Source organism: Heterodontus francisci, chromosome 46, assembly GCF_036365525.1.
Source record: "Heterodontus francisci isolate sHetFra1 chromosome 46, sHetFra1.hap1, whole genome shotgun sequence".
Lineage (NCBI taxonomy): Eukaryota > Metazoa > Chordata > Chondrichthyes > Heterodontiformes > Heterodontidae > Heterodontus > Heterodontus francisci.
In genome coordinates this window covers 16,476,627-16,489,504 of record NC_090416.1, presented here as the reverse complement: position 1 = coordinate 16,489,504, position 12,878 = coordinate 16,476,627, and positions in this window count along the sequence as shown.

Below are 12,878 nucleotides of genomic sequence, written 5' to 3'. Positions count from 1 at the left end.
TTGGGGGAGGCTGCAGTTAATATTAGGTCCATCACAAATGACAGGACATGCAGAATGGGTGTGTAATTGGCAAATGAAGGTCAGTCTGGATAAGTGTGAGGTGCTACTTTTTGGGAGGATGAATGAGGTCACCTAGTCCTGGAGGGAGGGGGAGGTGGGGAAGAAAGAGTCTAAATAGGGTTGTGGATCGAGGGTTATAGAGTAACTGCAGCAATGCTGCTGAATAAGGCCATATAAAAAGCAATCCAAACACCGGGGTTAATTTCTCGAGGGATAGAATTGAGAAGCAGATACATTAAGTCAAACTTGTAGGGAACCTCAGTTAGACCACACTTGGAATTACTGTGCACTGTTCCCGTCTCCATATTATAAAATGACACTGGAGAAGGTGCAAGAAAAGATGTGCTGGGATGGTACCAGTACTGAGATAGGCTACCAGGATAGGTTGAAAAGAGAAGACTGAGAGGGGGGGAGGGTAGGACCTGATGGAGCCCTTTAAGGTTATGAAAGGACTCGATAAGGCGAGACGTTTCCACTTGCGGGTGAGAGCAGAACTAGGGGCCATAAGAGGGAAGGGCTGTTAACTGAGCCCCCGGCTGTGGAGAGAGTATCGGTTGCATCACCTCAAAGAGTAAATGGACAGAGAGTGCTGGAAAAGCCCAGTCCCTCAGCACACCTTAAAGGGGCCACGCACTTAAAGAGGTATTAAATGTAGGTTTAATCCTCATCTCGAGTCTGAGGATGCTGTATTTATGCAGATGTTTTTAGAACTATTTAGTTTCAGTATGTTTTACAAGGGGACATCACAGCGTCCAGAGAGACAGAACCTGCACTTCTTCATTCTCGAGATGTGGGCATCTCTGGTAAGACCAGCCATTTATTGTCCATCACTATTTGTCCCCCTGAGAAGGTGACAGTGAGCCTCCTTTCACAGCTTCAGAATGTCCCACAGCGCTTTACAGCCAACCAAGTATTTTTTTTGAAGTCTAGTCAACTGTTGCAATGTAGGAAACACAGCAGACAATTTGTGCACAGCATGATCCCACACACATAACAATGAGATAATGACCCAGGTGATCTTTTTTTGTGATATTGATTGAAGGATAAATATCAGCCAAGACACGGGGGTGGGGGAGAACTCCCCAACTCTTTTATAAATGGGGGTTGCAGTATCTTTAACAGAGGGCAGATTCCAAGTGACAGATAGCCCCTCCGGCAGTGCGGTATTCCTTCAGTATTGTACTTACATCAGAAGCCTTGAGTTTTAATTGTGGCTTTAGTTGATGTACTTCATGGCCTGCAGTCGGTTAGTTATTAAGGTCTTCAACGAATTGTCATCTGCAAACAACCACCAATCTGCATTTATATGGCGCCTTTAATGTAATAAAACGTCGCAAGGGGCGTCAGCAAACAAAGTTTAATGCTGAGCCACATTCGGAGATATTAGAGCAGGTGACCAAAAGCTCGGTCAAAGAGGTAGGTTTTAAGGAGTATCTTAAAGGCCATCAAACGTTTATCAGTCCAGTTAAATCTACAATGTTGATGATTCACATGGCCGAACAGCCAGGTTCCAGACTGGGTCTGAGAATGGCACTGAATGCAGCTCAGATCAGGCCCTCGTCATCAACCACAGGGGACCTGGGCGGTGTTCTGAAAGCCTTATTTTAGATCCTGATACCCAAATCGATGCTGTTTTTGTCTTGTTTGTGATGTGGTGCAGGTGGTGTGGTCACTCGCTGCAGGGGGTGGGAGAGGAGCCTCGGGGAGGAACCGAAACATCCCTGTTCACTGTCTGATAAGCAGCAGAGAGCAGCAGCATCTGGGCCCAGTTCCCCTGCTCTGAAACACACAGAAACAGGACGGAAATCCGAGAAACACCGTTAAACGGTTACATTCTTGGACACGTCACACATTTACAACAAAACAACCCATTATCTGGACTGGGCCCCTCAGGAGAACTGAACTGAACTCCTCCTGCTCTACATCCCATTCTTCATTTCCCAATATTGCTTTTCAAGGTATTTCATTGGCTGCGAAGCACTTTGGGAACATCCTGAGGTTGTGAAAGACGCTATAGAAATGCACTTCATTAAAAATTGGAGTTATAAAGATTGTGGTTGATAGATTTTTATTGGGTAAGGGCAGCAAGGACTATGGAGCTAAGGCAGGGTATATGGGGTTAAGGTACAGACCAGCTATGATCTAATGGAATGGTACAGCAGTCTCGAAGGGCTGAATGGCCTCCTCTTGTTCGCACACACTGCAATCACATCAGCCTCATCTCCCTCTGTGAACTCGTTCCTTCGTTGAGGTCATTCAGTTCCCTTACAGGACACTTGCTGGGAAGGCCCAGATTCCAGCACTCCGACCACCCCTTCCCCGATCTGTACTGAGATATCCAGACCCGGGGAGTTTCAGCCAGGCCATTTTCATTATATTATATTACTGCCAAGGGCTCTCTGCACAGATAGGAACAGTTACGGCCACTTTGGGCTTTAAAGACCTGGACAGCTATTGAATACAGCAGGTACGATATCTTCAACATAAAAGCATAAGAAATAAGAACAGGAGAAGGCCATTCGGCCCCTCGAGCCTGTTCCGCCATTCGATAAGATCATGGATGATCTGATTGTGACCTTATCTCCACTTTCCTGTCTGCCCCCCACCATAACCCTCAACTCCCTTGTAGATCAAAAAACTCTCCAACTCAGCCTTGAATATATTCAATGACCCAGCCTCCACTGCTCCCTGGGGAAGAGAATTCCAAAGATTAATGACCCTCAGAGAAGAAATTCCTCCTCATCTCCGTCTTAAATGGGAGACCCCGTATTCTGTAACTATTCCCCCTAGTTCTAGATTCCCCCACGAGGGGAAACATCCTCTCAGTATCTACCCCGTCAAACCCCTTCAGAACGTTACACTTTTCAATAAGATCACCTCTCATTCTTCTAAACTCCAATGAGTCCAGGCCCAACCTTCTCAACCTTTCCTCACAAGACAATCCCTTCATCCCAGGAATCAGCCAAGTGAACCTTGCTTCCAATGCAAGTATATCCCTCCTTAAATAAGGAGACCAAAACTGTATGCAGTACTCTATGTGCGGTCTCACCAATACCCGGTACAGTTGTAGCAAGATGTCCCTACTTTTATACTCCATCCCCATTGCAATAAATACCAACATTCAATTTCTCTTCCTAATTACTTGCTGAACCTGCATGTTAACATTTTGTGATCCATGTACAAGGACACCCAGATCCCTCTGTACTGCAGCATTCTGCAGTCTCTCTCCATGTAAATAATATTCTACTTTTCTATTCTTCCTTTACTAAGAGGTCATTAATTAATTCCGTCTCCTTACTCATTACCAGGTCTAAAATATCCTGCTCCCGGATTGGTTCCAGAGTGTATTGTTCTAAGAAACTGTCCTGAGTACACTCCATGAACTCATCCTCTATCTAACTTTACCAGTTTGATTACTCCAATCTATATGAAGATTAAAATCACCCAGGATTACTGCAGTATTTTCCTTACAAGCCCCCCTTATTTCTTGATTTATACTCTGTTCCAGAGTGCAGCTCCAGTATGAATTTTTGCTATTTCATATCTCCACCGAAACTGATTCCACATCTTGATTTTCTGATACAAGATCATTTCTCACCACTGTACTGATCTCATCCTTTATTAACTGAACTACACCACCTCCTTTTCCTTGCTTCCTGTCATTCCAAACTGTCAAATACCCTGGAATATTCAGTTCCCAAAGGGTCAGTACTGAGGGAGTGCCGCACTGTCAAAGGGTCAGTACTGAGGGATAGACAGACAGACAGACAGAGATGGACAGACAGATAGATAGAGATGAACAGACAGACAAATAGATAGAGCGAGAGAGATGGACAGGTGGATAGATAGACAGATAGATAGATACATAGATAGATAGATATGGACAGATAGATAAATCGATAGATAGATAGTCAGATAGATAGATAGACAGATAGATAGACAGAGAGATGGACAGATAGACAGAGAGAACAAAGAACAAGAACAAAGAACAGTACCACACAGGAACAGACCATTCGACCCTCCAAGCCTGCACCGATCTTGATGCCTGTCTAAACTAACAACTTCTGCACTTCTGGGGACCGTATCCCTCTATTCCCATCCTATTCAAGTATTTGTCAAGATGTCTCTTAAACGTCGCTATCGTATCTGCTTCCACCACCTCCCCTGGCAGCAAGTTCCAGGCACTCACCACCCTCTGTGTCAAAAACTTGCCTCGCACATCCCCTCTAAACTTTGCCCCTCGCACCTTAAACCGATGTCCCCTAGTAACTGACTCTTCCACCCTGGGAAAAAGCTTCTGACTATCCACTCTGTCCATGCCGCTCATAACTTTGTAAACCTCTATCATGTCGCCCCTCCACCTCCGTCGTTCCAGTGAAAACAAACCGACTTTTTCCAACCTCTCCTCATAGTTAATGCCCTCCAGACCAGGCAGCATCCGTAAACCTCCTTTGTACCCTCTCCAAAGCCTCCACGTCCTTCTGGTAGTGTGGCGACCAGAATTGCACGCAATATTCTAAGTGTGGCCTAACTAAGGTTCTGTACAGCTGCAACATGACTTGACAATTTTTATACTCTATGCCCCGACCAATGATGGCAAGCATGCCGTATGCCTTCTTGACTACCTTATCCACCTGCGTTGCCACTTTCAGTGACCTGTGGACCTATACGCCCAGATTTCTCTGTCTGTCAATACTCCTCAGCACTCATCCCTGCGGAACACCACTAGTCACATCCCTCCATTCAGAAAAGCACCCTTCCACTGATACCCTCTGTCTTCTATGACCGAGCCAGTTCTGTATCCATCTTGCCAGCTCACCTCTGATCCCGTGTGACTTCACCTTTTGTACCAGTCTGCCACGCGGAACCTTCTCAAAGGCTTTAATAAAGTCCATATAGATAACATCCACTGCCCTTCCTTCATCAATCATCTTCGTCACTTCCTCAAAAGACTCAATCAAATTAGTAAGACATGACATCCCCTGCACAAAACCATGCTGTCTCTCGCTAATAAGTTCGTTTGTTTCCAAATGGGAGTAAATTCTGTCCCGAAGAATCCTCCCTAATAATTTACCTACCACTGACGTAAGGCTCACCGGCCTATAATTTCCTGGATTATCCTTGCCACCCTTCTTAAACAAAGGAACAACATTAGCTTTTCTCCAGTCCTCTTGGGCCTCACCTGCAGCCAATGATGATGCAAAGATTTCTGTCAAGCCCCAGCAATTTCTTCCCTTGCCTCCCTCAGTATTCTAGGGTAGATCCCATCAGGCCCTGGGGACTTATCTACCTTAATGCTTTGCAAGACACCCAACACCTCCTCCTTTTTGATAATGAGATGACTGAGACTATCTGCACTCCCTTCCCTAGGCTCATCATCCACCAAGTCCTTCTCTTTGGTGAATACTGATGCAAAGTACTCATTTAGCACCTCGCCCATTCCCTCTGGCTCCACACATAGATTCCCTTCTCTATCCTTGAGTGGGCCAACCCTTTCCCTGGTTACCCTCTTGCTCTTTATATATGTATAAAAAGCCTTTGGATTCTTATTAATCCTGTTTGCCAATGACTTTTTAAGACCCCTTTTAGCCCTCCTAACTCCTTGCTTAAGTTCCTTCCCACTGTCTTTATATTCCTCAAGTGCTTCGTCTGTTCCTAGCCTTCCAGCCCTTACAAATGCTTCCTTTTTCTTTTCGACTAGGCTCACAATATCCAGTGTTATCCAAATTTCCCGAAACATGCCAAACTTGTCTTTCTTCCTCACAGGAACATGCTGGTCCTGGATTCTAATCAGCTGACGTTTGAAAGACTCCCACATGTCAGATGTTGATTTACCCTCAAACAGCCGCCCCCAATCTAAATTCTTCAATTCCTGCCTAATATTGTTATAATTAGCCTTCCCCCAATTTAGCACCTTCACCCGAGGACTACTCTTATCCTTATCCACAAGTATCTTAAAACTTATGGAATTATGGTCGCTGCTCCCGAAATGTTCCCCCACTGAAACTTCGACTGCCTGGCCGGGCTCATTCCCCAATACCAGGTCCAGAATGGCCCTATCCCTAGTTGGACTATCTACATACTGTTTCAAGAAGCCCTCCTGGATGCTCCTCACAAATTCTGCCCCATTCAAGCCCCTAGCACTAAGTGAGTCCCAGTCAATATAGGGGAAGTTAAAATCACCCACCACCACAACCCTGTTACCTTTACATCTTTCCAAAATCTGTCTACATATCTGCTCCTCTACCTCCCGCTGGCTGTTGGGAGGCCTGTAGTAAACCCCCAACATCGTGACTGCACCCTTCCTATTCCTGAGCTCCACCCATATTGCCTCGCTGCATGACCTCTCTGAGGTGTCCTCCCGCAGTACAGCTGTGATATTCTCCTGAACCAGTTATGCAACTCCCCCATCCCTTTTACACCCCCCTCTATCCCGCCTGAAGCTTCTAAAGCCTGGAACATTTAGCTGCCAATCCTGCCCTTCCCTCAATCAAGTCTCTGTAATAGCAACAACATCATATTTCCAAGTACTAATCCAAGCTCTCAGTTCATCTGCCTTACCTGTTATACTTCTCGCATTGAAAAAAATGCACTTCAGAGCACCAGTCCCGCTGTGCTCAGCAACATCTCCCTGCCTGCTCTTCCACTTAGTCTTTCTGGCCTTATTTACTATGTCCTCCTCATTTATTTTTCTAGCTGTCCCACTGCTCTGGTTCCCATCCCCCTGCCACACTAGTTGAAACCCTCCCGAGTGACGCTAGCAAACTTTGCAGCCAGGATATTAGTGCCCCTCCAGTTTAGATGCAACCGGTCCTTCTTGTACAGGTCCCATCTGTCCCTGAAGAGAGCCCAATGGTCCAGATATCTGAAACCCTCCCTTCGACACCAGCTGCTCAGCCACGTGTTTAGCTGCAGTATCTTCCTATTTCTAGCCTCTCTGGCACGTGGCACAGGGACTAATCTGGAGATTACAACCCTAGAGGTCCTGTTTTTTAACTTTCTACCTAACTCCCTAAACTCCCCCTGCAGGACCTCATCACTCTTCCTGCCTATGTCATTGGTACCGATGTGTACCACAACCTCTGGCTGTTCACCCTCGCCCTTCAGAATGCCCCCTGTCCGTTCAGAGACATCATTGACCCTGGCACCAGGTAGGCAACATACCATCCTGGAGTCGCTTTCACGTCCACAGAAGCGCCTAACTGTGCCATTGACGACAGAGTCCCCTATAACTATTGCTCTTCTGCGCTTTGTCCCTCCCTGCTGAACAACAGAGCCAGCCGTGGTGCCACTGCTCTGGCTGCTGCTGTTGTTTTCCCCTGATAGGCCATCCCCCCCCAACAGTATCCAAAACGGTATACTTGTTAGAGAGGGGGATAGCCACAGGGGATTCCTGCACTGACTGCCTGCACCTTCTAGCGGTCACCCATCTATCTGCCTGCACCTTGGGTGTAACCACTTCTCTAAAACTCCTGTCTGTGATGCTTTCTGCCACCTGCATGCTCCTAAGTGCATCCAGTTGCCGCTCCAACCGATCCATGCGGTCTGTGAGGAGCTGCAACTGGGTAAACTTCCTGCAGGCGGAGTCGCCCGGAATGCTGGAAGTGTCACGGACTTCCCACATCTCACAGGTGAAGCACTTCACCCCTTTAACTGACATTTCTATCACTAATTAGTTAATTAATATAAAATAAATACTTATTAAATCCTTACTAAATTGTTATAATTAACGATATGGTCCCTCGTGCTAGATTTCTACTATAAACATTATTTTATTTATTTTTATTTTTTATTTAGAGATACAGCACTGAAACAGGCCCTTCGACCCATCGAGGTGAACACCGCCCTCCGAGTCTGTCCGAGAATCCCCGAGGTTAACTCCGCCCTCCGAGTCTGTCCGAAAATCCCCGAGATTAACTCCGCCCTCCGAGTCTGTCCGAGAATCCCCGAGGTCAACTCCGCCCTCCGAGTCTGTCCGAGAATCCCCGAGGTTAACTCCGCCCTCCGAGTCTGTCCGAGAATCCCCGAGATTAACTCCGCCCTCCGAGTCAGTCCGAGAATCCCCGAGGTTAACTCCGCCCTCCGAGTCTGTCCGAGAATCCCCGAGGTTAACTGCGCCCTTCGAGTCAGTCCGAGAATCCCCGAGGTTAACTCCGCCCTCCGAGTCTGTCCGAGAATACCCGAGGTTCTCTCCGCCCTCCGAGTCTGTCCCAGAATCCCCGAGGTTAACTCCGCCCTCCGAGTCTGTCCGAGAATCCCCGAGGTTAACTCCGCCCTCCGAGTCTGTCCGAGAATCCCCGAGGTTAACTGCGCCCTTCGAGTCAGTCCGAGAATCCCCGAGGTTAACTCCGCCCTCCGAGTCTGTCCGAGAATACCCGAGGTTCTCTCCGCCCTCCGAGTCTGTCCCAGAATCCCCGAGGTTAACTCCGCCCTCCGAGTCTGTCCCAGAATCCCCGAGGTGAACTCCGCCCGCCGAATCTGTCCGAGAATCCCCGAGGTTAATTCCGCCCTCCGAGTCTGTCCGAGAATCCCCGAAGTAAGTTTTTTAGACTTCTCGGTCTGGAACTCCGCCCTCCGAGACAGATAGATAGATAGATAGATAGATAGATAGATAGATAGATAGTCAGTCAGATAGATAGATCGATAGATAGACAGAGAGATAGACAGATAGCAAGAGATGGACAGATTGATGGAGAGATAGATAGATGGATAGATAGATATATAGATGGTCAGATAGATAGATAGATAGGTAGGTAGATAGATAGATAGATAGTCAGATAGAAAGGTAGATAAACAGATAGATATATAGATAGATAGATAGATAGATCGATAGATAGATAGAGAGATAGATAGATAGATAGAGATGAACAGATAGATTGATATGGAGAGATAGATAGATAGATATGAACAGATAGATAGATAGATAGATAGATAGAGAGAGAGATAGAAATAGATATGGACAGATAGATAGATAGATAGATAGATAGATAGAGAGATAGATATGGACAGATAGATAGATAGATAGATAGATAGAGAGAGAGAGAGAGAGAGATAGATATGGACAGATAGATAGATAAATAGACAGATAGAGAGATAGATATGGACGGATAGATAGATAGAGAGATAGATATGGACAGATAGATAGACAGACAGATAGATAAATAGATGGGTGGTCAGATACATAGACAGATAGACAGATGGAGAGACAGAGAGGTCTGATCCCTAGGCAGCCCCAAAGTGGTTTACATCCAATGACGTACTTTTGAAGTGTGTTTTGAAGTGTAGTCACTGTTGAAATGCTGGAAATCTGACAGTCATTTACACAGCAAGCTCCCAGAAATAGCAATGTGATAATGACCAGTTACAGTTTTCGGTGTTAATGTTGGAATATATATTGTCCAGGGCACCTGCTCTCCTTCAAATAGAGTCATGGGATCGATAATGTCCACCTGAGGGGGACTTGTGAAGATAGCACCTCAGACAGTGCAGCACTCCCTCAGTACTGACCCTCTGACAGTGCAGCACTCTCTCAGTACTGACCCTCTGACAGTGCAGCACTCCCTCAGTACTGACCCTCTGACAGTGCGGCACTCCCTCAGTACTGAACCTCCGACAGTGCCGCACTCCCTCAGTACTGACCCTCCGACAGTGCAGCACTCTCTCAGTACTGACCCTCTGACAGTGCAGCACTCCCTCAGTACTGACCCTCTGACAATACAGCTTTCCCTCAGTACTGACCCTCCGACAGTGCAGCGCTCCCTCAGTACTGACCCTCCGACAGTGCCGCACTCCCTCAGTACTGACCCTCTGACAGTGCGGCACTCCCTCAGTACTGAACCTCCGACAGTGCCGCACTCCCTCAGTACTGACCCTCCGACAGTGCAGCACTCTCTCAGTACTGACCCTCTGACAGTGCAGCACTCCCTCAGTACTGACCCTCTGACAATACAGCTTTCCCTCAGTACTGACCCTCCGACAGTGCAGCGCTCCCTCAGTACTGACCCTCCGACAGTGCCGCACTCCCTCAGTACTGACCCTCCGACAGTGCAGCGCTCCCTCAGTACGACACGGGGAATGTGAGACTGTTTTTTGTGCTCAAGTCTCTGGATTTTGACTTGAACCCACGAGGCCATGGCTGGCACTTTACAAGATTCCCATCTTGTGAGCTTTAATTGTATTTTCCTTTAACCGCTGTGCAAGCTTCAATAGGCAACACCAAATGCTCTTGCTTTAACACCTGGCCTATCCTGTGTGAACCGGGTAGGCTCCCTGGGCAAAGCTGCAGCCATGTGACATCTGCTGTGCAAAGTGAGAGATTCTATGAACCTAGAGGTGCTGAACTGCTTTCCATTAGACATGTGCACAACCCCATTTTACTACACACTGGCACACTCCATTTAACTACATACGTGGATGACTCCATTTAACTACATACGTGGATGACTCTATTCAACTACATATGTGCACCCTCTATTCAACTACATGGGCAAAGCTGAGTTCAGCTTCTCACACATTTAGCAATTGTGCTTTCACTTCAACAAGATTACTGTGACTCCGGGAACCCGGAGAAGACTAGTATCTACATATTAGTCAATATGCAAATACAGGGAGGGGGTCAAGGGGAGCAGGGGAAAACACTTTATTAAAAATATATTTGTCCCTGAGTAAACATTTCCAAATATTTATTTCCATTGTGCATTGGGTTACGATGTTACAATGACCAGACTTCAAAACAGGTGTTTATTTGTCTGTCTTTAGGACACCCTGAGGTCTCTATAGTAATGCAGGTTAGGTTTAGTTGAAAATGACCCAGAGAAACTGCCTGGTGGGAGGGGAGGGAGGTGGGTCTGTTTCTGCTGTGGAGACCAATCAGAAACGGATTTTTAATGTTGGAGGGGTCAAATTCTCTGTCTAGGGGGCAGCTAGTCGACACTGACTTGACTGAACATGTCAGTAATAGGAGACTAACTCCAGGAACAGCACCTCATCTTTCGACTGGGCACTCTACAGCCTTCCGGACTCAACACTGAATTCTACAATTTTAGTTTGTAACCCCCCTGCCCTCATTTTTATTTCCCTTTTTTTTTGCTGATTTGTTATTTTATCTCTCTTGTTTACCTCTTATTTCCTTTACCTTGTGTTCAGTACCTGCCATTCACACCTCGTCCAGACACATCTTTTATTACCACTCCCTTTGGCTTTGCACCTTGAAACACTTTTTGTCATTTAATCTCTCCTCCCCTCCACCCGTGTCACAGACCTTCCCTGCTGTTCTTCTTCCCACACTCTCCCTTTCACTGTCTCAAATCCTATCACATTTCTAGAATTAATATTGATCCATCACAAGGTGGCGTAGTAGTAATGTCACTAGATATTACTAATCCAGAGGCCCAGGATAACGCTCTGGAGACACGTGTTCAAATCCCACCATGGAATTTAAATTCAACTAATTAACAATAAAACATTGGAATTGAAACCTAGTCTCAGTAATGGTGACCATAAAACTACCATTAAATGTTCATTAACAAAAAATCATCTGGTTCACAAATGTCCTTTTAGGGAAGGAAATCTGCCGTCCTCACCTGGTCTGGCCTACATGTGACTCCAGACCCACGGGACGTGGTTGACTCTTAACTGCCCTCAGAAATGGACGTTCTGTTGTACAAAAACCACTGCACTGTTGCAGTTCAAGAAGGCGGCTCCACCACCACCATCTCAACGGCAATGAGGGATGGACAATAAATGCGGGCAGGGCCAAGTGATGCCCATATCCCATGAAGTGAACTTAAACAAATAGATAGAAAATATTCATTTTAAAGAAACTAACTCCTCTCACGGGCAACTTGTTGAACGTTTTCCCTTGGCATCGAGTGATTGACATAAAACATCTGAAATGGAATGTTAAAACAAATGTAAGCCTGGGACTGAGGTTCCGATACATGTGGTTTAGTTGCAACAACAAAAAAGTCAGGGCAGGAACTGTTGCAGCAGGAAAACACATTTCATTGAAACTGGACTTAACACAGGATCCGGACACAACACAGAAACTAGCCGAGCAGTCAGCTTGCCCGGTCAGAATCTCACTCCTCGTTGCATTACCAATTAAAACGGATATTGGAGTTGATTCTGGCTGTTTCTGAACGTCGGCCTGAGTGAGAAACGAGTGTTTTGACCCTACACTCGGCTCAAACGCCAGGACAAGCAGTGCACTTGCACAGTGGCGGATAGGAAAAAAGAGCAGCTGAGAGAAGCAGTCCAGTCAATCTCTTCCATTCCAATCCTTCCAATGAACTGCTTTGTTGCAAACACCAGCGTGTTGGATATAAAGATATGTGTTTAAGTACACATTGCAGACCCAAATATAAAAAAAACAAATCCTAACGATCGCTGGGTTAAACTTGTTCTGGATGAATTTAAGGCACTGGATTCCGAAGGGCTTTTGTCTTTGCCCATCTGGGATAAAATGTGCAATTTCTACAGTTGTTCTTTTAAATCTCACACTCTTGACATGAGAAGGGGGGGTTAAAATCAGAAATTATTGTGAATTAACCCTCAACTCGGTGGAAATAAATACATGGAAATGTTTAATTGGGGACCAATAGAGGCTCAAATTAAAAAATCTGGTCCAGTCCCCCTCCCCCCACCCCCCCGCCCCCCCGCCGCCCCTGCTCCTCTCAACCCTCCCTGTATTTGCATACAGGTTCATATAATAGATACTGGTCTCACCTTGTCCGGCACTGTAACTGGATCCACTTTCTGGAATTACAGTAAAACCCTGCTCTCTAATTCTTCACGGGTTTTTTTCCCCCCCGGAGGGA